The following is an 11030-nucleotide window of genomic DNA, read 5'->3' on the forward strand; positions in this document are numbered from 1 at the left end:
TCATACTCTCATAGTCACCAACAGGAGAGGGACAGTTAGAATGACAGAAACAGAGGTTAGTGATGAACCCTATGTCCATTCCAGCTGAAACCACGCTCACTCCCTAATTCTTACTGCCTGTTATTCACTGTGTTGTTGTTTTGTTATACCCACACCCTAAGGCCAAAATCATGAAAAGAAGCCAAATTAAATGGGCAGGAAAAATGTCTTATCCCCAGCTTGCAATGCTATTTTTCTTTTTATTGGAATAAGAGACTGCCAAGTTCTGATGTCACTACAATAATTTCATGGCGTGATAAAAGCAGTATTTTATCCATTAAACATTCGTTCCCCTTGCCAATTTTACCTCTAACCAGGCAGTGTGTGCAATTACTCACTGAACAGACACCAAACTATAGTAAAATAAAGAATTCTAATTACTTTTATTCTGATACTGTAAAAAGCCAGTAACTATCAGAAATTTCCCTGGCAAGAGACACAATCCAGAATTTTTTTTTTTAGTACCTATATACCCAGGAGAACCCCTGCAAAATACAGAAAGACAAAACATGACATCGGCTCTCTGGGCACTGAATAATGTTGCACAGAACAACTATATACATTTTAAATATATAAAATTGTTAAAATATTCAAAATATTTGACAAGGATTCCAGTCATAGCGTGATAATGCACGTCCCAGCATCTTCAACATGTAACTCTTTTTTTCTTTATCTAAAGCTTTCGTTCGTCTTCATTACTTGAAGCTGTGGTATCACTCCCTGAACTTGACAGTCATTGATGTCACTGAATTTTTAAGAGCAAAATCGTGTGTTGAAATCATTCACGGATCTAGAGAAGACGGTTCAGCATCTTTCTACTCGGTGTGTTCCACCCAGCTCATCAGTATTATCTGGAAACTTGTTAGAAAGGGAGAATATTAGACCCCATCCCAGACCTGCTGAATCAGAATATGCAGTTGAACACACTCCCTCACCCAGAAATTCAAATGCACATTAATGCCATCCAGGATATCTGAGTGTTTAGTACTTGTTCAGCAGAGTGCAAAGAAAGGGGTGGGTGGGCCAGTGGTATATAGGGGAAAATCACATTGTCCTTAAGGAATAAGGGGGAGACCGAAATGTATGCAATTATGATACCGTATCGGTGCCAGGAGAGACGCGTTTCCAGCCTGCGAGAAAGCATGGTATATTCATGGAAGGCAAAGTAGCTGGGATGGCAGAAGCTTCCAGTAGGCATATAACACTGTATATCCAATTAAAGACCTGGGCTTCAATAAGTGAGCAATTCAGGGACTTTAAACGATTTTAATGAAAGCAGTCACATGATCACATATTTACATTTCAGAAAGATCATTACTCAGGCAAAATGTAAGAAAAATCAATGATCTGGAAGGGGGCAAACCAAGACTGAAGACAAGGGGATGAGTTAGTAGCAGTTTAAGCAGGAGTTGCAAAGGCATTTTTTTCATCTCACGTGCTGAATCTCCTCTGTCCCTCTCCCAAAGTTTGAGAAGGAGGATGGAGGGGAAAGGTAATGGTAACAGAGAAGAGATAAAGAAGGCCCACTTCTAAGCTACAGGGAGGATGGAATTGGTATTGATGGGCATACATAAATATAAAACAGTAAAGACTCAATATACTTTTCTGTTTTATAAAATGGAGAAAATATTATTTTGGTGATTCAGGATCCCACAGTTCCTTCCATCATTTTAAATATCAATGATTAACATAAAGTACTATATTTACAGATACAAGATGTATACATGATTAAATATCTATGGATCCCAAAAAATATCTTGAACATGGTTTTGATACTTGGAGACATCACTGATATCGGCCTTTCTCCTCCTATACGAGTTATTTATCTCTCTTGTAACTCAAGTTCAGAAAAGTCGCAGTGGAGGAGGGACAGGAGGGACATTTATTAATGTTTACACATAATTTGTTGTAGGAATGAATAAATAACTGGGCCAACAAATGGCTTCAGATGTGTACCTATATAAAAAGGTAGTATATGCTATACTTTTAAGTATTATCATTTCGGATACCAATACACTTAGAATATTGAAAAAGTCCCTATTTAAGTAAGGAAGAAAGAATATTTGACATTCACTTGTTAGTGATAAACTAAGGATTACATTTCAAGTGAAAAGAGCCAGCAAGTCGAGGCAATCTCCAACTTTAAACTGGAGCTGGTTTAAAAAATGTATTTATCCAATGGCTGTTTGGAACTTTGAACATATTTCCTACCTCCAAGATCATGTACGTGGTGGGTATGTAGCCTAGGCACACCATAAAAGCCTATTTCATGGAACCTCAGTCCTACAAACACCCTAGAGGTTATTTGGTTCAATGTCACACCCAAGGAAGAGATTCTTCCCACAGTACCCTTTGCAAATGCCACTACAACACTCTCAGGAATCAGGAGTCCATGCCCCCTCCAAACAGCACTGCTTCACATGAGGCAGCTCTATTTGTTGGATAGTTCTTCTTTCTTCTGAAACATAATCTGCATCTTTGAGTATGACTATAGATCAAAACATGAATCATGTATCACTATTTCAATGCTCCCAACCCCCAATGAAATCCTGACCAAGGATGGTCTGATTTAGGAAGAAAAGGGGACAATTTGCCCCTCTCCAGTCCAGAGGAACCTATCCCTGCATATGGCTGTATGTGAAGAATGACCTTGTGTCAAGAGCTATGAACAGTCAGATTTAATAAAATTATAAATGTTGAAAAATACAATGTCTCCTGAGAGAAAAATGGCTAGTGTTCAAGCAGAACACCCAGAAAATCCTTAATCAACATTTCCAATAACAGAAATACAAGCTATTAACTGCAGCCAAAGTCCCTTCCAAAATTTAAAACAAACAAACAAAAACCCTTCTGATTTCATCTACTGAATCATCTTGTCTGTCTGTGAAATAAATTTTACTTAGCATATTAGAGAATTTCAACAATACAAACAGAAATTCTGAATGTACAGGCATAGCCTGACCACAATTGTTAATAGGTTAGTGGCCAAAACTCTTCTTCCTGATATAAGTGCTTGGTCCTGTTCTTCAAAATCTTCCTGCAGTATAACATCCTAGCTCCACTTTCTTCCTTTTACGGTGGACTTTTTTTTTTTCTTCAGAAAAGCGTTGTACTGTTTCATTTTAAACTCAAAGAATATTATACTAATGCTGGACTGGTGGTTACTTCTGTACAATGCTAAGTGTTGATTATGGCATTTAGTCCTAAGCATGAAGGATATAAGCTACCTTAGATAGTCCTTTTCCCCTATTTTGAGGCTCCCTCCTAAAAACACATGCATAAAAATGAATATAATTTTCAAAATATTTGGTTTATGGAATTGTAACTGAAGGTAATTATACCTTCAAGTAGTGAATAAACCCAGTTCTGTGAATAAAAATGATGCCATGGTTGTTTTCCTAAGATAGCCATTGGGATCTGATTTTCTAGTAATGTAGGAAGAAGTGCTATTTTCTTTTTTCCCCCAAAGACTGTGTATCCAATGTGCCAATAAAATGAATTATTATGAATTTCAAACCGCACAAAAGACTCTACAACAATTTACAAAGCATGAATTAGTACTGTATACATAAATAAATGTTATTCAATAACATGAATAAATCTCACAGGCTTATGTCTATTTTAATGCTCATTATTGAGCAGTGCAAGAACTCCAACATAAGACTACATACTGTAGGAGTCCATGTTCATACGGTTCACGAACAGGCAAAACTCATCTATTCTAACTTGTCAGAATAGCTGCTGCCTGCTAGCAAGACGGAGGGCTGCCTGGGATGGGCACCAGGGAGCCTTCTAAGGCCAAGGAAATGTTCTATATCTCAGTCTGGGTACTGGTTACCACAGACATGTGCATATGTAACAATTCATCTAGCTGTTCACTTAGTGTACATTAGCTGTACACTTGTGATATTACTATGTTACACCTCAACTGGAAAAAAATTACACACAATGTCCAAGTGCCTTCTAAGTTTCAGCTGCAAATTTAAGAAAGCTGTATTGTTCCATGTGCCTGCACTATTACCAGCTTCTGAGAAATACATGTACACTTACATATACAGGAGGAGTTAATAAAAATAACAGCAGCTATAACATTTACAGACGCTTCACTATACGCCAAGTGCTTGACTTTCATTATCTCATTTAATCCCATAACAGTGCTAAGACATAACTTCTGTTATTATACCCATTTTACAGATAAAGACCCCCAAGGTTTAAGTCAAGATCATTGCCTGGGCTCACATAAAAAACAAGAGGTGAGCTGGTCTAGAACAAGAATAGCTGAAAAGCAAGCTCTATGTCAGCGTCCAAATTCTCTGTTTGTATTAGGGTAATATAAAAACAAAATTGGCCTCACAGTTCCAAGTAACAAAACATAAACAAAATATGTAACCTAAGTTCAGTAATATAACCCATATATTTTTGCTCGAGTAAGATTAAAGGCACATCAGTGGCTCTTAAGCATTGGAGTCCCTACTCACACTCCAACAGATATACAGCAGAAAAAATGTTCTTTGGGCTTGTTTTTTATTCTCTCTGGCCATCAAAATACACCGCACAGCAAAGCGACTACACAGCTGTGAATGTGGACAGGCACAAACTGCAGTGTTTACTCCAATTCATTCAAGGGTCCTTTCAATCTGGCCATAGTAGTAGGAGAAATGCCCAGGATTAAGGTGGAAAAAAGCTAAACATATCTTCAAAAAGGCTTCTTTATTTTCTGAACACACTGTATTGTGAGGAGAACTTGGTAGAGGGGGGCTACATGGGAGTAGGACGGAAAAGACTGTGCACTATTTACAACACGACTTTACTTGGAAACAAAATACATCAAATGAACCATCAAATATGCTACTGCTTTCGGCATTAGCTGAAAACTAGGAGCACTGGAATTCACATTCTTGGTAGATGAAAACCAATTAACTACACCATCCACCATTCAGAACTGGTCTTCCTTGAAAAGTACACAAGAAACAAACTGGGCTAATATTCTGAAAAAAAGTTTGTGCCCAAACATTATTTGAGGCAGGGGAAAAGGGACTTGGGAAGGAAGACACACTAATGTTTCTCAAAAATTTTGCTCCAAAGATTTTACAGAATGTTTTTGGCAGATAGATTTTCATTTACTTGGCGCTGCTAGCAAGTCTGCAAAGTAATGCCTCAGAAACACTAGAAATTATAGAATTCTTAAAAAGACAACAGAAAAGACATAATCTAAATTAGAACTCTATAATAATAATAATGTAACAGAAACAATCAAATTCTATCAAGAGTAAACTAAAATATGCCTATTAAAACAAGTATTTCATCACTGCAAAACAATTTGTTTCACATGAAGTCTGATTTTGCTCTCAGTTTGAAAGTTATTAAAACGATACATCAGCATTTACAGGCAAGACCAAACAGTAAGATAATTTTACATATTTATCAAAAGATCATTCAAAGAAAACGTACCAAGTCCGCAACGTGTATATGCTTGTGCTTCGGAGGGAAAGCAGAGACGCCACTTTCTGTACTTACACTGGAGTTCACTTCAGTGCTAAAAACACATCACTGTAGTCCTGCTTGTAATAAAGTCCGGACTAGCAATCTGCCTTTGGGTTGGGCTTTTCTCTTACAAGATAAGCTGTTAAGTCATGTCTTGATTTTAGATCTGCCAACATATGGAGTCTTCTAATGTAGCCTTCCCTCCACCCCCTCAACCCCCACTGCCCGCATCCCCCCAATCCCCGCTCTGCTCCACTCCCTCTGCACACACACACATACACACATACAAAAAAGGCACTGCAGGGCAGAAATTCCTCAGGTGCTCGCTAATGGAATTCCCAGGGTCTTGGAGCCGCTTCGGGGATCAAGAGATCTCATAGCCCCCGCTGGGGTAAGGAGCAGTGAGTCTGTTCCATTTAATCAAATACAGAATGAATTTTCAGCTCTATTCACTAGCTTGTCTCCAGGGCTCTCAAAAGGCACCAGGCAGCTAGAATCACACACATGTGGCTCTTTTAGGCAAGTATAATTAGCTTGATTTTAAAAAGCCACATTAATAATATCACCTCAGGACCATTATTCAGGAGACAGATGACAATGATACTGTATGTTTTAAGCCTGACAATGGGGGAAAGAGCACAAACAATGAGGGAAAACTTGAAGGATTAAAAAAAAAAAACCAACAAACCAGTTTTTCATTTAATTGTAATCCAATATTTTTCAAGTGACATTAAGAATATTCCATACACCATCCCTTATTTTTAACAAAAAAGAATCAAGTAAAGCCCTTCCCTGTGCTGTTGAAAGTGAGTTAGTGCCAAATACACAACAAAAACTTATTACATGGAATGTTTACATACAATATAAAAATTTAAGTAAAAATAAAACATTCTCGAATTCAAGTTCACGAAATTTGTTGAAAAAATTCCCCATTAAAAAAATACTGTAAAAAAGCAAGTCCTTCAAAGCAACATATTTGGCAATCATACTCCAAATTCTGTTTCTAATCTAATTAGTTTGTATTAAGTTCATTTACTTAAAGGGGGGCTACCAAGTACGCAGCTCATCTACAGCTCCACTGTATTGTCTTACCCATACTTCTACATCATGCCATAGCTGATCACAAGGCGCTGGCTCATATCATCACACGTTAAAGCAACACATTTTTCAATTCATTATTTATTTTCTAACCCTTCCCTGATTTTTACTACGATAATATTTAATTCCCGAAATCACTTCCCTAGCATTTAACTTAGAAACAATCACCAATTTTTAGTCTAAACGTTCGCAAAAAAAAAAAAAAATCTACAGAAGGAAAACTTTACTTCAACTTACATTTTGACAAAACCATACATGAAATTATCTACAAAGTCATGAAGGCAGACGGGCAAAGTGAGAAAATAAGAAGAAAGCCCAAGAAATGGTCAACACATTTTTACGTGCCCTCTTTAGAGCAAAGCCCTAGGACATTAGTTCCTATTCCTACCTACTGCCTTCATCTGTATATACCCTGACGATCTGGAGGAGAAAGTCCTATCTTAAAGCGAACTTAATTCTTTTCCTGCAAAGTCAAACCACCTGCAAAGAAAGCGAGGCGTAAGGTAGATTTAGAAGCCAAGCTACACAAGCTAGATCAGTATCCAAGTCCTAAGGGTTCTTTGTACTTGAAGGCTTGAGAGTCAGAGCTGTTTAAGTACTTTGCACAGAAGAGGAGGTTGATGAGAACCATGGCAATCAATCAAAGCATCCCAAGTGAGTTATTACACAAACAACAGCACAGTACCTCTAGTAACTGATTCTCCTGGTTGACTAAACTATTCAAACAAAGACAGATTTCCCAAACACTGGGAAGTTTTTGCATGAAAGTTAAACAATATACATTTGTGTGTTTCTTAATAGAAATATAAATGTTTCTGTTCTACGCACTGCCAAACACACACCCAGGGCACGTCTTCACAAAATGAAACAGGTTTTCTCCATCCTTCTCATATAACTTCAAGTACGAGGCAGTTCATTTCAACATGTGCATAACAGAGACTGCAGTATTTGGCGCTTCTCGGGTTCCGAAGAATGCCTTCTAGTTAAGCACTAATTTAAAATTTCCAGAAAATTTTCTGAAGGTTTTCTTTCATCTTATCTTAAAAGTTGAACTATCCCCAAATTTTCAGCTAAAAATAGACTGAGGGTGGGGGAGAACTATAAAATGTCATAGAATGTTTAGAATTACGCTGACAATAAACTCATTTCATTTTCTAACACCCTCCCCACCTTCCTCTCCTTGGAGACACTGTCCACTAGGTATGCCAAGTGTCAGTTGGGAATGTGAGGGTTATGTTATCAGCGCCGAAAGGAATCAGAATTCACTCACTTGGCCTCTTTCATCTTTACTAGCATAGGGAAAATAAATCTCATGTGAGCTTTTAGTCCAACCTCCTGTTTTTCAAGGTGTCTGGTTTGGGACACAAAGGCTGACTTTCTGTTGATGAGGTTCTCTAAATTCTGTATTCCCACTGGAAAGCAGTCTGCCCTTAAAGCACCTGCCACCCTCTGTCGTCCTGATGAGGAAGGGCAGGCATTCTGGAAACAGCTCCTTTTGGAGAGCCTTCCACCTGATTTGGTGGGGTTAGGGAGAACAATGAAGGGAAGGGCAAGAGAGTCTATCTATCCCCCTCAGTGATTTATTGCTGAAATTCCTAGATGTGGAGAGAAAGCAACAAAGGTCTGGAAGCTGCCGACTGAAATAAATAGCGAGCTGTAATGTATTTAGCAAATGATAATGCAATCCACAGAAAGCTTTACAGAGGAGAAGGAAAAATACACTCCCTGGGGCTGGGAAGTCACTGAGTCTTGTGAAGGCAGAGAAAGATACATTGTGCAGGAAATTTCTCTTGTTTCTCCCTACACATAAATCACTGTCTCTCGCGGGCGCTCTGCAGGGATGGAGATTGAGAGAGGCCAGGGACCCGGCTCCCTTGGGAAAACGCGCGGGCGCCCTAGCTCCCCGCTCTGCGGCATCTCACCTGCCCCCGAGGACCATCGTCAAGAAGAGGTTTCGTCGTGTCACTGACACCTCACCCCGCCTCCTCCCGCGAGGTGCCTCCGAGCCCCCGAGGACGCGGAACGCCGGGGCTCCCCGCCGGGCAGGCATCAGCATCCAGACCCCGCACGCAGCCCTGGACCCCCACGCCCTCCGGGGAAAGCCGGCCTGCCCGTCCCCGGGACCTCCTGTCCCCTAAGCCAAAGCCCCCCAAGCCCAGTGCCCGCGCGCCACCCCTCCATCGAACCCTGCGGCGGGACCCCGGCCCCCGCACCTCTCCGCGGGGCTGGCTGAGCCTCCAGACCTCCTGCACTGCAGCCGGCTCGGAAAGCCACCCCCAGGTCATCCCCCCGCGCGCGCGCGCGGCGGCGGCTACGGTGGCGGCAGCTGCGATCTGAACGGGCCCCTCCATGCACCGCGCAGGGCAGAGGAGGGAGCGGCGCCTCGCACGCCGGGGCGGGGGCGCTGGGCAGGGCGGGCGGGCGTGGGGTCCCGGGTCTCCTCGCACCTAGCCGCGCGAGCCGGGCTCCCGGGCTCAGGGGAGGGGAGCTGGGGGGCGGAGTCACCGGGGCGCGCCCCCGCGGCTGCGCTCCTCCCCGCCGGGGAGCGCGGGCACGTAACTCGGCGGGTGCTGGGCCGGCCCGGAGCACGCGAGCAGCGGGAGGAGGGACCGGGAAAAGACAGACGGAGGCGGGCCGCAGAGGCCACCGCGCCCCGCCGGCCCGCGCCCGGCCGGAGGGTGCGCGCGCAGCCTGCCAGATCAGCGGCGGGGGCACGGGCCGTACCAAGTGATGGAGGGGGGCACGCTCTGGGCAGGACCCTCTCCTCGTCATTGACCTGCCTACTCTGCCAGAGAGTTACCCCAAGAGAGCATAGAAGAGGCTCTTCTTGGGTGTAGGACAGGTGAGGGTGAGTTGCCTTAGCAAGTCACGGAGATTCCCATCATGCCTGCACTCACGCTCCCCTCACCTTTCATTCCCTTGGAGAGGCGGCTCTTCTGGCAGGTCTCCAAATGGTCGACTCTGTCCCCGAGGCCCCGCCCTAGCCTTGCTCCGGCCCCGCCCCTCTCCCCGCCCCGCCCCTCGCCTCTCTACCTAAGTTCTCTGAGCCGCCAACGGGTGCATCCCTTCTCCCGGTTCTTGCCTGGTCTCTCTTAGGGTTCCAGCGGCCCACCGCTTATACCTCCTTCGCCTTTCCACCACTTTCCATGTTTAGTTCCTTAGGCAGCTTCATCTGATTCCCCCACCACCACCCACCCTCCCTGTCTGCACATACACGCAAGCAGGTAGCAAAACTCAGGGGCTAGGAGAGGCGTGGTGTGGCCTGGTGGCCTTTGGCCCCAGAGTCTTTCCAACTCGTCCGTTGGACCTGCCCCAAGTTATCTGAGCTCAATGAACTTCAGTTGTTCAAACAGAAAAAGGAAAAATAAATTTCTATTCAAAAGGTTGCTGTGAAGCATAAATACGATACTTCGTGAAAAGCATCTGCCACTCAGTGGGCATTCAAGGACTGTAACTTCTTTATAAATTGTTATTATTAGCAGTTAGCTCTTTTTTTCCCATCATCGTTACTTACTATTAGTTTAACTGCAAAAGGAGCCCTAATAATAGTTAAGTTTATAAATACTCAGTACTCAACTTCAGGAGAAATATGCCAGTCCTCCCTTACTTTCTTACGTGAATTTTAAAAAGAAAGGCTTTGAAAGTGTGGTATTGTTTAAGCAGGTTAGCTTTCTGCATTAGCTAGATTCAGGGTTTTTGTAAAGCCCCTGGAAAGAAAGTCAGTACAGGAGGGGAAAAAAAAAACACAACTTTTTTTTAAGACAGAGTCTCACTCTGTCGCCCAGGCTGGGGTGCAGTGGCACGATGTGGGTTCACTGCAACCTCCGTCTCCCGGGTGCAAGCGATTCTCCTGCCTCAGCCTCCCAAGTAGCTGGGATTACAGCACATGCCACCACACCCGGCTAATTTTTGTATTTTTAATAGAAACGCGGTTTTGCCATGTTGGCCAGGCTGGTCTTGAACTCCTGACCTCAGATGATCCGCCCACCTTGGCCTCCCAAAGTGTTGGGATTACAGGCGTGAGCCACCACACCCAGCTGGAAAAAAGCTCTTAGTTTTGTCTAGTTTGTCTGACAAACTAGTTTGTCCTCTACTTTGTCCTCTAGTTTGTCCTCCACTGTTTCATTGTTCACTTATTGAGACCAAGAATCTATATGTTATTAACAAGGTATAGTAAACGATTTTTCATTCGGCAAGTAAGACTTTCTATAGAGGATTTAACTGAAATGAGAGTTTTGTATGGATGTAATAGAAGTCTTGCAAATTTATTGTGGCTACAGAGAATTCCAGGTTCTTCTCCTGGGACATAATGCACTTTGTGCACCTCCAGATCTTACAGTGCCATTTGAATTCACTATGCCTACTGTTACTCATAGTCAAACTGAGAAATAATCGCAATGTTTGTTGAT

At 42.6% G+C, this 11030-nt stretch overlaps 1 protein-coding gene across 6 annotated transcripts in view; it reads right to left on the minus strand.

Annotated features, from left to right (window-relative positions):
* CDON (cell adhesion associated, oncogene regulated) overlaps positions 1–9208 on the minus strand; it is a 100919-nt gene extending 91711 nt beyond the window's left edge. For 2 of the 6 annotated variants that reach the window (XM_063671596.1, XM_063671595.1), the window contains exon 1: positions 8835–9208. The gene's annotated coding sequence lies outside the window, so the exon portion shown is untranslated. Of the gene's footprint in view, positions 1–5490; positions 5707–8834 lie in introns of those variants that run through there. The other 4 variants (XM_063671594.1, XM_063671590.1, XM_063671593.1 and 1 more) reach the window with 3 other exon arrangements.
* Between the last annotated feature and the right edge of the window lie 1822 nt (positions 9209–11030).

This window comes from Pongo pygmaeus, chromosome 9 (genome assembly GCF_028885625.2).
Source record: "Pongo pygmaeus isolate AG05252 chromosome 9, NHGRI_mPonPyg2-v2.0_pri, whole genome shotgun sequence".
Classification (NCBI taxonomy): domain Eukaryota; kingdom Metazoa; phylum Chordata; class Mammalia; order Primates; family Hominidae; genus Pongo; species Pongo pygmaeus.